We start from the raw sequence: 13,066 nt of genomic DNA, 5'->3' as shown, positions 1-13,066 counted from the left end.
GGGGTCCGGACGAGCCGCCGCGCCGGCAGCGGGCCCGGCTGCAAGCGGCCGCCCTGTCACCTCCGGCTCCTGTCACACCGACACAGCCGGTAGCGGGGCCGCTCCGTCCGCGCCCCGCGCCCCGGCCCTGGCTCCAAGGGACACAGCCCGGCTCTGCCGCCGCGGGTCCCCCCGCTCCCTGTCCAGCCCCCTCCCACAGGAGAAGCCGCAGCCCCCCACCCCTCCGGGGCACGGCCTGCCGGACGAGGCAGCTCCGGCGAGCTGGCGGCCCGAGGGGGCCACTCACCGGCCTCCCCCCACCCTCCGGGGGGCGCTGTCTCCCGAGCCGGGCCGGGGGCCGCCCTCCCCCCGCAACCCACCGCCCGTTAGCGCCCCCCCAGCGCTCGCCCCCCGCCCGTTAACGGCTCACCGCGAGCTCCGTGCGCCCCCTCTCCGCGCCGCGCCCCGGGGGGAGGGGGTCGCCGTCCCTCGGCAACGCGCTGCACGCCCGGAGCGGCGCCCGGCGCAGGAGCCCCCGTCCCTGACCTACTTTCCGCCTGGCTTGCCACCCAACGGCGCACCACTAACCTACTTTCCAGCCAATGGCACCCTCCTCCGGCCCCGGACCGGACGCGCTCGCCCGCCAACGGGCGAGCGGCTCCCCGGCGGCCTTGCCCAATGGCCGGCCAGCAAGCGGGCAACGCCCGCCCTCCTGAACGGCAGCTAATCCCCGGGCTCTCCTGGAGTAAGAGCCAATCGGAAAGGCGGCTGGGAGTTTTGATCCCGCCCTCCTGCCAGGGGCGGAGCTGATTGGCGGAGGGGGTCGCGGCGGTGGGGCCGTTAGTCGCCGCCCGGGACCCGGATGTGGCGGGGGTGGTGTTGGGCGGGTGGTGGTTTCCCGTGGCGGCCGCAGCTTCCCCCAGAGCTCTCTCCGGCTCTGCCCCAGCCTCGCTGCTGCTGCTGGGGCTCGCCTGTGGTTCTGCGTCACTCGTGTGACATCGGCCTGGGCCGTGACGGCACTGCCCTGGGCGGCAGGCGGCTGCCTGGGCCTAGGCCTCGCCTCCTCTGAGCGGCAAAGCTTCGGGGCCAGCGCCCGGCCCGGTTTGGGGCCGCAGGCCTGCGGGCCCCGGTGCTCGGACTGGGGACCAGGGGCTGTTCCTAGGCCGGGGGGAGTTCCCGTCACCTGGTCATGTCCTGCTGGCATTGGGCACCACCTGACATGGACTCCTTCCCTCGCTCTTCCTGCCATCATCACCTAGTGATGGTGTGTGGCTTTTACCTCACCACCACTTCAGCTGGATCCGTGGGTTGATGGATTGACAGCACAAGGGGTAATGATTCTAAACTAAAAGGGAAATTCAGGCTAGATATGAGGAAGAAATAGTTTACAATGAGGCTTGCCCAAAGAGGTGCCCCATCCCTAGAAACATCCCAGGCCAGGCTGGACAGGGCTCTGAGCAACCTGGTCTGGGTGAAGATGTCCCTGCTCATGGCAGGGGGAGGTCGGGCTAGGTAGCCTTTGAAGGTCCCTTCCAACCCAAATGTGTGCTTCTACACCGTATCACATCAGTAAGCTGATGTTGCATCACACACTTCGGTGAGTTCTCGCACAACAGCCTCACAGAACCCATCAGGATGTCTCAGCAGCACACGTGTGATGCTGCCATCAGTTCCACTACCATGAATGCTTCATCGTTTCCCACTGTAATCAGGTGATGCTGATGCCGTACACAGTGGTATTTTATTCAGCATGTGAAAAAGGCCAGTGATGGGACATAGTGAAGTCACCTACTGCACCCTGTTATGGTCTAAATTTAGATAATCCACGCAACAGCGCTAGCACGTAGAGGGGATGTGTTGCAAGAACATAATCACAGCATAGCTGCTTTCAAATGCAAATATTTGCTAAACGTGATTGTATTATTGCCACATCAGATCATTATTGCCACATTATAATTGTCTTAACATTTCCTGTCTTGTGATGCCACGTCACAAATGTTTGGTTTACATTTACTACTATAATATCACTGGAGAAGCTTGGATTGCAACATTATCACATCACAGTGTGGTTGTGGTTATTCCAATCCACTATCACAGAACGTGAGCTTATCCCATGACAGCATTAAGGTTTGGTTTCCACCTGACTGAACTGGGACTAAACACAGGCAACAAGTGGCCCCTGCTGGAAGCAAGATTCCTACTCAAGGAAAAACCCTCCAGCAGAACAGGTTAAATGAAATACTGCATATTAGCGAGATGGAAATGTATACCAGGAAGAAAAAAGGGAATATGTTTTTGGGTTTTTTTTTTTCAGCAACTGTTTTAGTGGTGCGGCTATGGTTTAGTGCACAGAAGTTATGGAGGTGGAGAAGTCTCCTTGACTACTTCTTTCTCACAAGTCTTTGTAGTTTTCATCATTGTTTCTACCCACCTGTAGAAATAATCTTCCTTATGGACTCAATCACATACTGTCTGTTTAATGAACCCAGAGAATGTTGTAGGAAATGATGCCAAGAGTAACGATCTTTAGCTATTTCCGTAGGAAAGCAGCTTAGAGGGCCATATGTCATATTTCCCAGTAAATGATTGTTTTGAATTGTTTTTATACTGTAGTTTCTATTCATGAGATATTAAAGAAAATAACAGCATCTGGTTAATCAAATTCTGATTTTCAGCATATGATGATACATATCAATCCTATTCTGTTACTTTCATTAAAATAGATTTTCATTTCAATGCAGGGAAAGTCTCTTTGTAGGCCAGTAGGCATCTTACAGGCAACTATTATATCTTAAAATTTTCAGAATGCGAAGTTTATCACTGCAGAGCTAAGAAATTACAGTTTGAAGTTTAACAAGACCTCAGTTCAGCTATTGTTGCCAGACAAGTGTTTGTATCACCCTTCTACCATGCATTTCTAAACACAGAAAGCAAATAGAAGAGGTCAGGCTTGAGCAGAGGTAAGATACTTTCTCCTTGAAGGACAATACTTGAAACTGAGATCAGATCCCAAATTGTGGAACCTGGTAGAGAAAGCAGCTCAGGTTGTGTGTTCTGCTCAGGGCACTGTGCACAGGCATGTCTGATACAATAGTGAAAGCATTTCCTCATTTGATAAACTCTGACCTGATTAATTTTCAGATTTTATGTTTTTTTAAATTAAGGTAGTAAATTAGGTCTTAAGCAGAAATTTAGTTGCCTCCTTAGCTATGTTCATATGTTAATGGTTACAGCACGTTTAAACAACAGAATTTAGACTCCTTTGTGGCTTAAAATTATGATTTAAGAGCAGGAAGAGAGTGCGCTACGTGGGGATTCTACTGAAATTGTGTTTTATTAATAGAATATTAGAACAACTAGCCTGTGTTCCAAGTGGTTGATTTTCTTTACTGTATTCACATCTGAATGCTACAGTAACTGCTTTCCTGATCCTAGGGTTTTGAGTTCACGTCAAGAAGAGTAGTGGGTATGATCTTCATTGCTTGCAGCCTACGTAAGGAATAATAAGGCTGCGTGTCAGTGTTTTCACTTTAGAATCTGTAATTTTAAATTATTTTTATATTCTACACATCTGGTTACATGCACAAAAAGGAATCTAGTTTCTTAAATGATAACCAAGAAACTGATAGGGTGGGTGTTATTTGTTGTTGTTGTTTGGGGGTTTGTTGGTTGCTTGGTTGTTTTTGGGGGGGGGGTTGTTTGTGGTGGTATTGTTGTTTTTATTTGTAGTGATTTTTTTGCGGGGATTGCTTTCAAACAGTCCCATATATACATATGTATATATATATGGAACAACAACAGATGTTCAGAAGTAACCTGCCAAATTAGTCCTTTGATGTTTTAGATTTGTTTTCTCTGAAACAAATGATTCATGACCCCAATTAGAGATACAGGGGGACACAAATCTCTGAGTCTTTGGAGCTTGAGTTTTTGTAAAATAGTTTGGAGACAGTAATTTACATGCTTATTTTTTAATGTCTTCCAAAATATGTCCAAAATGTGCTGTATATTTTAGCACCTAACCATGGATCCAGCTGCTTTACAGCATTTTAAACAGCTGCTTTATCTTTATAGGTTTTCAGATATGCAATATTACCTTGCCTATCTTATGCTTTTATCCAATCTCTTCCTTTGTTTGACTCTTGATATGCAAGCTGTGAACTTACCTGCAGCAGGAGAAGTCATCACTCATAGAAAATTAGCAAGACTTAATAACTCGAATACCTGGATTTCTTTTTCTGTCTATATTTTAAAAAACCCAGAGACATACTCAGCCATATTTCTCATCCGGTTAGACAAAGCTGGTGCCGTGTTTCAACCCAGTTATGAGGGCAGAAGAAACTGGAATCCGTGGCTTGGACTCGTTGCAGACTGATGCAAAAAACCTCGCAGTGGTGTTTCCTTTACTTTAGTCTGTCACGTCTCATGTGTGGCTGGCTCAAACCTCTTCAAAACAGAAGTTTTGTCTTGATGAGCTATTGTGTGCTCATTCTTTTCAAGGTTCTTCAAATTCTTGAGTTATTACAACACCTAAGCCAGGGAACTATAAGTGTTTTCTGGTTTTGTTTGTGTAAACCCTTGTTACTTTAAATACTGTACCTCCTACCACAACGTTTCCAAATTAGAGCATTAAAAATCATAAATCTAAAGAAATAGATGTTGACTTTTTCATATGCCTGCTTCCTTCCGAGCTTTTTAAAATCCATTCTTTGTCCTCCCAACCTTTGTCATAATTTCAAGGGCTAGAAGCTTGTTTCAGACAACAAGAGAATATTCTTATACAACCCATTGATTTCAGCCCCATGGTCTCTAAAAACACCAATTAATATTCTGAGACTCAATAGGAACTCACAAAAGTTGGCAATCCAATATCTGCCAGCATGACAAGAACAGGAAGAAGAATCTAATGAGGAAAATGAGGCTAAAGCCAAAGCATAAAGAAATTCTAAGTACTTCTCTGCAATATCTTTGTCAATCTTTATGGACAGCTCAGGACAAAGAATTTCTATCTTTATCTGTATTCAACTTAACGGAGGTCAAAGTACTTTAAGAGCTTTTACTCTATGAAAAATATGTGCAATTTAATTGATTTTTCAGAGACTGGAAATATGAACTGGAAAGAGAGATAAGAATTTAAAATATGTTAATAAAATTTTAGTAAATAAAGTATTTTAATAAAAAATCATGACGGCTAGAGCCTTTTCAAATAACAACATTTTTCCATTAGGGGCTTGTCTTCATACTCTTTTTTTTACATTTTTCTAAAGTTTTATTAAAATGTTTACTAAAGTTTTAGTTACCATTTTTGTTGATTAAAAAAAGCTCTGTCATTTTTGGAGTAACTTTGGTTCAACACCATATTACTTTCTTTTTTTTTAATGCATCTTGCATAAACCCAGATTTAGCTTGTGGGAGATTCTTGCCCTGCCTGCACTCCACCCCAAAAAAGCTGTTTTGTTAGAATTAGAGCAAAGACACTCTTGAAATTGCTGGCTGCATTTCTTCAAGATTCGTTGAGGACATTAAGACTTGGGGTAGAGTTTTATTACCATTTCTTGGTAGGGGGTGTTACAATTTTGAGCGGTCCGTTGACAACTGGATCTTTGAATAGGACAGATCTGTTTCTTACTGGCAAGGAAAGCTATAGCTTGGATAGCTCTTTATTTTAATTATCAGTCTTACATCCTTATGAGTGGTGGCACCTTCACCTGAACAATGGTATGAGAAAGGTAATCTTTCTTTTAAAACACTGCAAAATAGATCTGCTAGGCATTAGCTGCTGTGTTTCAGGAGAGAAACAACACTCCACTGCAGTAGGGCAAAGCTTAATTTATTATCAGAATAAAGCTTCCTTTAAGAATAACAAAATCTATCAAATCTGTAAGCTAAATTTCACAGAATAGCCAGAGCAAGGCAGTACATATGGAGCTTTGACTTGAAATGAGGTTAAGAATCAGTGAGAAAACAAAACAAAACAAAACAAGTTTTCCTTTTGATAATGAAATGAACAGAGGAAGCTTTTCAAACAGCCTTGATTTGCTTGTTTTAAGGGGTAAATAAGTAGAATCACTTGAACAGAAAGGGATAGCTGGAACTGTAAATGTCATTGAAGTATTTGAAGAGTAATTTTTTTTTTTAAAACTAATTAACAGTCACAGACTGTATTAATTACAGAGTATAATATCTCTCCTTTTACAGATTGGAAAAACAGGCCTGGAGATTAAAGGAGTTGGCTGGGGTTACGCCCACATACTAAGTCAGACACAAAGCCACAATTAGAACTGAAGTACCTCGCTGGCAGCCTTCTCAACAGTTTGGTAAGCCACTCAGCACCTCTGGTTATTTTTTCATGTCAGTTACACAAAACATTTTAGTTGTTTTCCAAATACAAAGCAAATGATGCTTAGGATGCATAGTAAAAATAAGCTATGAAGTATTTAAAAATTAGGGGCTTGATTCTCTTTTCAGTTAGTGTTGATAACACTAATAAAAAGCTTAACAAGCCATGGGTTTATTAGAAGACGGTGTAATTTGGATCCATTCCTTTAGGACTTCCAGATTGACGGGCTATATGTCAGTGTATTTTTTGGCATTTCATCTTGTAAATATACTAGATCTTATTCTGAAGTTTTTGCGGAATTCTTACACAGTCAAAATTTGGCCTTGATTTCATACGGATTCCATGAGGCATTTGGAGTAAGGTCTGCAAGGTTAAGCATGTGACATAGTTGCCCTCAACATTACATGCTTCTGTACTCCTGACAGTGTTTTGAGACGACATGCTTTCAAAATTGTGATTTGCTGTAGACAGGAACCATCTTTTAAAGAGAAAAAGCAAATGCATCTTCTATGTTTCCAGTGAGCCATGATTTCTCCATGGTCTACAGACAATTAGTAGTTTTGAATCGTATTAATGTTAGACAAACAACGTTTTTGTTGCCAGAGAACGTGCATGCTATTTTAAAACCAGAGCAAAAGCAGACTGCTTCTGAGGCTCATGGGTATATCAACCAGTAGGTGTGCCTGCCGTGTTGTAAATGGGGAAGGTGGGAGGACTCCGTCTTGCATGATCGGCACATGGAGAAAGACAGGAAGTACTTAGGGAAGGTTTCCCTCTCCTTCTGAGTTCCAGGAAAGTTGTTCAGCCAGACTCATGAATCACAAAGCAGACTCGAAGGGAGTTTCTGTGTGGCATGAAAACAACAACTTCATTTTAAAGCCTGAAAAGTCAAACAGTTTGGTGCTTTTGTTCTGCTGCAGATTTTTCATGGAAATAGCAACCTCAGAAATATTTGACAGTGCAAAGTCTTAGTGCATGAAATGTGAAGTTTATATAAGAGATACCATCTTACTCATCAGCTGCTCTATTTTAAGGCTGCTCAGCATGGGGACTTTCATTTCATTTTGGACAGCAGCTGGTACATTAGAGTTTTACGTTAGCTGACATCTTTACAATCTAAAGGTTACTTAACATAATCCTGTAAAATCTATTCTCATAGTTGTGCTCAGTCACTCATATTCCATCTTAGTGTGTTAGATTTTCCCATGTGCCTTTTCTGTCCATTTACTGTTAAAAAAAGTTCAGTGTATCAACATAATTCATGTTAGTCCACAGTAACTTTTGCTGTGATGTGATGATATCTATATATATATCTCTACAGCATATGCCATAAAATAGATGTGCCATTTCAGTGACTGAAAAAGGCAACAAAAAGGAATCCATAGTAACGTATGTTGGGGATAAATTCCAGTGACTAGCACAAATAACAGAAAAGACAGTATGTGTTAATTAATTATGTACAAAGACAAGCTACATACATGATTTAGATTAACTTGGAAGTATTCACATTGCACAAGTATGAGATGGATGCCAAGTTACAACCTAATTCCAGAATCTAGCAATTATCACGTAGTTTGCTTATTGCTGTGAAGTCCTAGGGCTTCATGTATGTTTTCACGCGAAAAGGAAAGTCTTTTCCATCTTTGTGGATTTTAAATCCCAGTCGGCTCTAAGCACATGACGAAATAGTCATGACAGAAGCTGAAGACTCCTGCTCCTGAGAATGCTTGGGAAAAAGATTGATGAGAAGAAAGGACAAAATATGGGCACTGTTGAGGTATAGCAGGCATTGGACCCTCGTACACCAAATGAAGTGGTGCTGCCTGCCCAGCCAGCTTGTCCCTGTCTTCCCCATCTTCACTGTCCAGCCCTGGGCCACACAAGCCCCTGATGTCGGTGCCTGCCTTGCATGCTCAAGAGCTGCGCACCAGCACGTGTGAAGGGTGAGAACTGAAGCTGGGAGGTACCAGGATGTCACACTGGTGAGCACACGTGCTCTAAGGGCAATGTGAGTTTTTTTCTGGCAGCAAAACTTGGCTAGGAAAGGTAGACAGCTGCTTTTCTTTGGACATTTTATTTCACGCATGAGTGAAAAATCACCCATTGTGTTTTGTATGTTTAGCTGACCTTGGTTGTTAAAACGTTAAGCAGCAATGTCACACTAAATGGATTCTCACCAGGACTGTTGCTACAGTCTCTTGGGTTTTAATGGGAGGGATTTAATGAAGGAAAACAGGGGGACTTCAATCTCCACTGCTTCACCGTTAGTAGCAGCCAGGAGGCTTTGCCTCATAGTGTGTTCACACAGTCCTTCAGCTCCACTTTCATGCTGGACTTGGATGGATCACTTGTTTCTCCTGCAGTTGCCCAAACAACTGCAGCCCCAGAACGATGTGGACTGACTGATCTTGAAGAGGGAGCCCAGAGTTCCAGCTTGCTTTTTCCTTTGTGTAGTACATGCTTCTGAGTCTGCAAGTCACATGAAATGAAGTTTGCCACGAGTCTTTCCAAACATACATCTTGACCTTATTACGTTGCAGTAAATGTGTACTTGAAGCAAAACTACTACATCTGATACAGGTCCCACCCTCTCCACACCCACTTCAGTGACTACAGAAATATGATTATTAATTATATGCATGTCACTGGGAGTGGCTTAAATTTTAACTGTTATTGTATATTGTGCTTCTTGGATATCCGTCTGATGTTTGTATTTCCATATCTGCCCACAAACCTGAAAATTAGAGCCTTTACAGAATTATTTCTACTAATATAAAGTATTTTTGTATTCTCAGCAAGCCATTAGTTTTTCTTTCAACTTCTGAAAAAAACACTGATTGTCAGACAGCGTGAAGAGGAAAACCATATTCTTCAACACTGTGGGATCAGAAAGAGCAGGAAAGTGACCCGTTATACTATTAATTTTAGACACAGCGTAAACCTGCCCACCCATCCATGAACATGTGTTTGAAGACAAGCAAAGAAGGGAATAGGAAGACCAGTTTGGGTAATAATCACACTGTTTTTAAGTCAGTCCTGGAGAAGTTTCCTGGAAGTGTGATAGTACAGCGTGAACATGGAGCCAGTCGGTCGGAGTGAGCAGAGGGCACATGACTGTTCAGTGCTGCTGAAGGCTGCCTCACGGGCCCAGGGCAGCGCAGGTGGTAAAGTCTAAACAGGTGGTTGTGACTTCCTCTGTGTGCTGCAGGTTTCTCCAGGATATATTACTCAACATATTTTGTATTTATATATTTACTCAACAAACAAAAACTTGCTGCCTTTTTTTTTTTTTTTTAATACCAGTGGTCCATTGCACTTCTTGCCCAGTATTACTTCCGTTATATTTACAGAAAGCTAATGAAATTTAGGATGCTCTATATATTAATTTGCTATGTTTATTTCCCTCACCATTTCTTTGATACATTGGATATGTGGGAAGTTGTCTATGTTTATTGGAAAGGTTTGTGTCATCTTCATGTGTCCTGCACATCAACATACAAACCAGAGACTGAGAAGCAATGGATGAGATTACAGGAGTCTTAACAATTTAATGACAGACAATCTTGCAACACCCAACAAAATAAAATCTGGTCAGTGGTTGTTCATGTGCTCCTCCTGCAGGCTGTATGGGCCAGTGAGCTGAACCAAGCTGAGCCTGCCTCTCTGTCTGAGTTGGTATGATACCTAAAGCTCTTTCCCTTCCATGAAAAGAAATTCTGTGCTCAAAGTCTTCTCTGATTTTTTAGGAGAGTAATTGTCCTTTTAGATATGTGGCTTTCCACTGTTATTTTAGACTTGATCTTTTAAATAATTCAAACTCCAAGTTGGAAGTAGCAGCTTGGAGTAGCCAATTATTTTGACTTTCCCTGGGATTGCTCCCATGATCCTTAGGTTGTGTCATACTTAATTATGTTGATTGTATAAAGTAGTGCAGTTTTTCCTGTATAATCCTTTTAATTTTGTCCTTGAAGATGCTAAGCCTGTCATAAATAAGACCTGTATCATCCCTACTACAATGTTACTTAAATATAATATAACCAGTAAAAGTGCAGTTTTATCAGGCTGCTTTTACTCCATATTTTAATGACAGTTTTAATGTGTTGTTTATTAATACCAGCTATTGGTTACATGACTTCAAAATCTATGAATAAAATAGAAGATATACTGCATGTATAAATGCCAATGTGAAAGGATTAGTAAAGGTAGAAAAATATATTTATTAGCGCATATATGTTGCTGAAAACATGAGTTTAATGTCTGCTTTTTAGAAATCTGATCTACATCTCATTAAGTCAATTGCAAGATCCCCTAAGTGATCTTTGGATCAAGTCTTTGGTGAAAGAAGGAAATGTTCTGGTGCATTTCTTTCAGGTTCTTATGTGTTGCATTGGGAACTGGATGCAAAGCTGTTGTTCAAGCCAAAGACAGTATCTGTGAGTATGCAGATCAAGTTATTAGTGAGTAATGAAATGCAGTCCACAAAAAGAGCTGAAAGATTGCCAGTGTTCCCAGATTGTCATTTACAAGGCACAATTAGGGTCCTTTTGGATTTTAGTAGTACATACCTGTTTAGTAAGGAAATATTTACTACCCATTCTAAAAGGTACAGAGCGATCTCGTGCCTAGGTCACAGAAGAAGAGATCCACAGGCTCCTGAAGTTACTTTTGACCAAATCCTTTATTTTCAAAGTGAATTATTTACTTAGACATTTCTGAATCTGGGTCTGTGACCTTTTGTTTGTTTGTAGTTAAATGGGAGTAATATTACTTCACTTTGGGTATTGCTTCAATGCACCTATTTTAATATTTTTAAAGCCTCTCAAGATTCTTCACTGAAATACAAGATGAAAATGCAAATCATTGTCATGCTTTTTCTGCCAGTGTTCTGGTATGGTACACCTCATTCTTTTTTCATGTTGTCATTTTGTTTGTGATATTAGGTATTAGCTTGAGGTTCAGAGGATAAAAGGCTAAAATGCCAAAAATAATAGTTTAAGTTAATCAGTAATTGTATTAATTAATCAAGATGAAGTTTTTGCCACTAACAAAAAAAACCCAGACTTGTATTACTTGGCCTCTGTTCAAATATTTCTACCTGTTGCATTCAATATTTCTCATTAATATTAACTTAGTGAGTTCCCAAATATTACTCAAAGCAAAACTGAAATATAAAGTGTAGCCAAGACTCTCTTGGAGCACTGGAAATGCATTCTGCTATGAGTTACGTCTCATGTTACCCTATGGAACCCATTTGGATTTTGTAATAAACTATATTTTTGTGTAATATTTCTAATGTATTACTGGTATTGTAGTAATTAGTATAATGCAGTAGTAACTCTCATTAGGAGTGGGTTCCAGTAGCCAGATACTGTACCAGCAAAATAAATACAGAAGTAATATTATTGAAAGCATTTAAGCTGCATAGGAAGCTGTTCCAATTAAAAAGAAATATTTAGACACTTGGAAAACATTATTTTATTGAAAGCCCATAATGCATAGTATTTCATCTATATAATTAATTTCAAGAATGGAACAATGGGATTTCTTCAAATTTTATCCCAGTTAGAATGTTACAGTTCAAGTACAGGAGTTAGAGATTTCCATAGACATAATAACAAAATTTAAAATAATTAATGTAATTAATGTACCCTTAACTGAGCGTATCTGCAACCGTTTACAAGGTAGCTCTGAAACTGAAGATTTAAATAAGATGACAAATAGTTGCAATAAAACATTGTCCAGACAGTATCTTCATTGTTCATGGCAATAACCTGAGCCTACATTTAAAATTTTATGAAGACTTGAAAAACAGTTGGGGTAAATGGGGAAAACAGATGGTAGTACGGTGAGACAGCAGATCATACGTGTGAGAAACAGTGAATGTGTAATTCATTAATTCAGCTAACATCTTTTCATTTTTGACATACAATTAGTCTTAATCATGTGTTGAGTTATAACACAGTGTCTGGGATTCCCAGCATCTTGTCTAAGGCATTTTATTAATTTTTAGCAATTATATCTACCAGTAGAATTGTATTTAAATGATATCTCAACTATTTACAACCAGGGTCGGCACAGTCATACTGACAGAAATCTGCAATATATTTATGACCTAAACGTCTACGCTTTGCTTCCATAGAAAATAAATAGACAAATGGACAAAGAAGACAAGATGATGTTTAGCATAAAACTCTGCAGAATTGAGCTATCATTCTTTTCTTGTCCCTAGCAAAGATATCTTACATGCTATATAGAATCCTATGGACTTAGAGGAAAGAAAGGGCAAACCAGGTTTTCCTTAAGGATGCTAAGCTTTGTGGATCCATACACCCTCATTGCATGTTTTTAACTCTTACAGACAAGTCTGTGCTGAGCTCATTTTGAGAAGTGTGGTTTTGTCATTTGGAACATCTGGGCATATAAATGACTGTTCCTCAGCAATCCTGCTGGGGTGGGAGCTCGGCCTTCCTGAAGCCAGGAGGGGAGCTGGCAGAGTTCTGTTCTGTAGTCGTACTGGGTTAAGGAAAAGAAGAAAGGCAAAGAGGGAGGTTTGAGAGGTAGTTTGTTGAGACGTATTACCGAAAACACTTTTCTTCTGCTATTGGTCATAGCTAGCTTGCTACAGCGAGGAATACATTTTCCTTTTTTCCAACCAGAGGTGTCTCTTTTTGAGGATGACTATGTAATTTTTGTTGGTTAAACAATATTTTACCAAAACAATGTTTTGTCGGTTTGGCCTGTCACAGA

General features: G+C 41.2%; 1 protein-coding gene and 1 long non-coding RNA gene across 9 annotated transcripts in view; one reads left to right on the top strand and one right to left on the bottom strand.

The window, feature by feature from the left end:
• Positions 1 to 638, bottom strand: part of BMAL1 (basic helix-loop-helix ARNT like 1) — a 55,450-nt gene extending 54,812 nt beyond the window's left edge. For 4 of the 8 annotated variants that reach the window (XM_065066293.1, XM_065066296.1, XM_065066297.1 and 1 more), the window contains exon 1: positions 410 to 568. The gene's annotated coding sequence lies outside the window, so the exon portion shown is untranslated. Of the gene's footprint in view, positions 1 to 409 lie in introns of all 8 variants that reach the window. The other 4 variants (XM_065066294.1, XM_065066298.1, XM_065066299.1 and 1 more) reach the window with 3 other exon arrangements.
• Positions 639 to 808: 170 nt separating this feature from the next.
• LOC110366091 (uncharacterized) overlaps positions 809 to 13,066 on the top strand; it is a 182,633-nt gene continuing 170,375 nt past the window's right edge. The window contains exons 1-3 of the long non-coding RNA XR_010473278.1: positions 809 to 1,310; positions 6,178 to 6,296; positions 10,691 to 10,752. This is a non-coding gene — a long non-coding RNA (uncharacterized LOC110366091). The remainder of the gene's footprint in view (positions 1,311 to 6,177; positions 6,297 to 10,690; positions 10,753 to 13,066) is intronic.

The sequence above is a fragment of the Columba livia genome, chromosome 5, assembly GCF_036013475.1.
Source record: "Columba livia isolate bColLiv1 breed racing homer chromosome 5, bColLiv1.pat.W.v2, whole genome shotgun sequence".
NCBI lineage: Eukaryota > Metazoa > Chordata > Aves > Columbiformes > Columbidae > Columba > Columba livia.
This window is presented reverse-complemented; position numbering and strand designations above follow the sequence as displayed.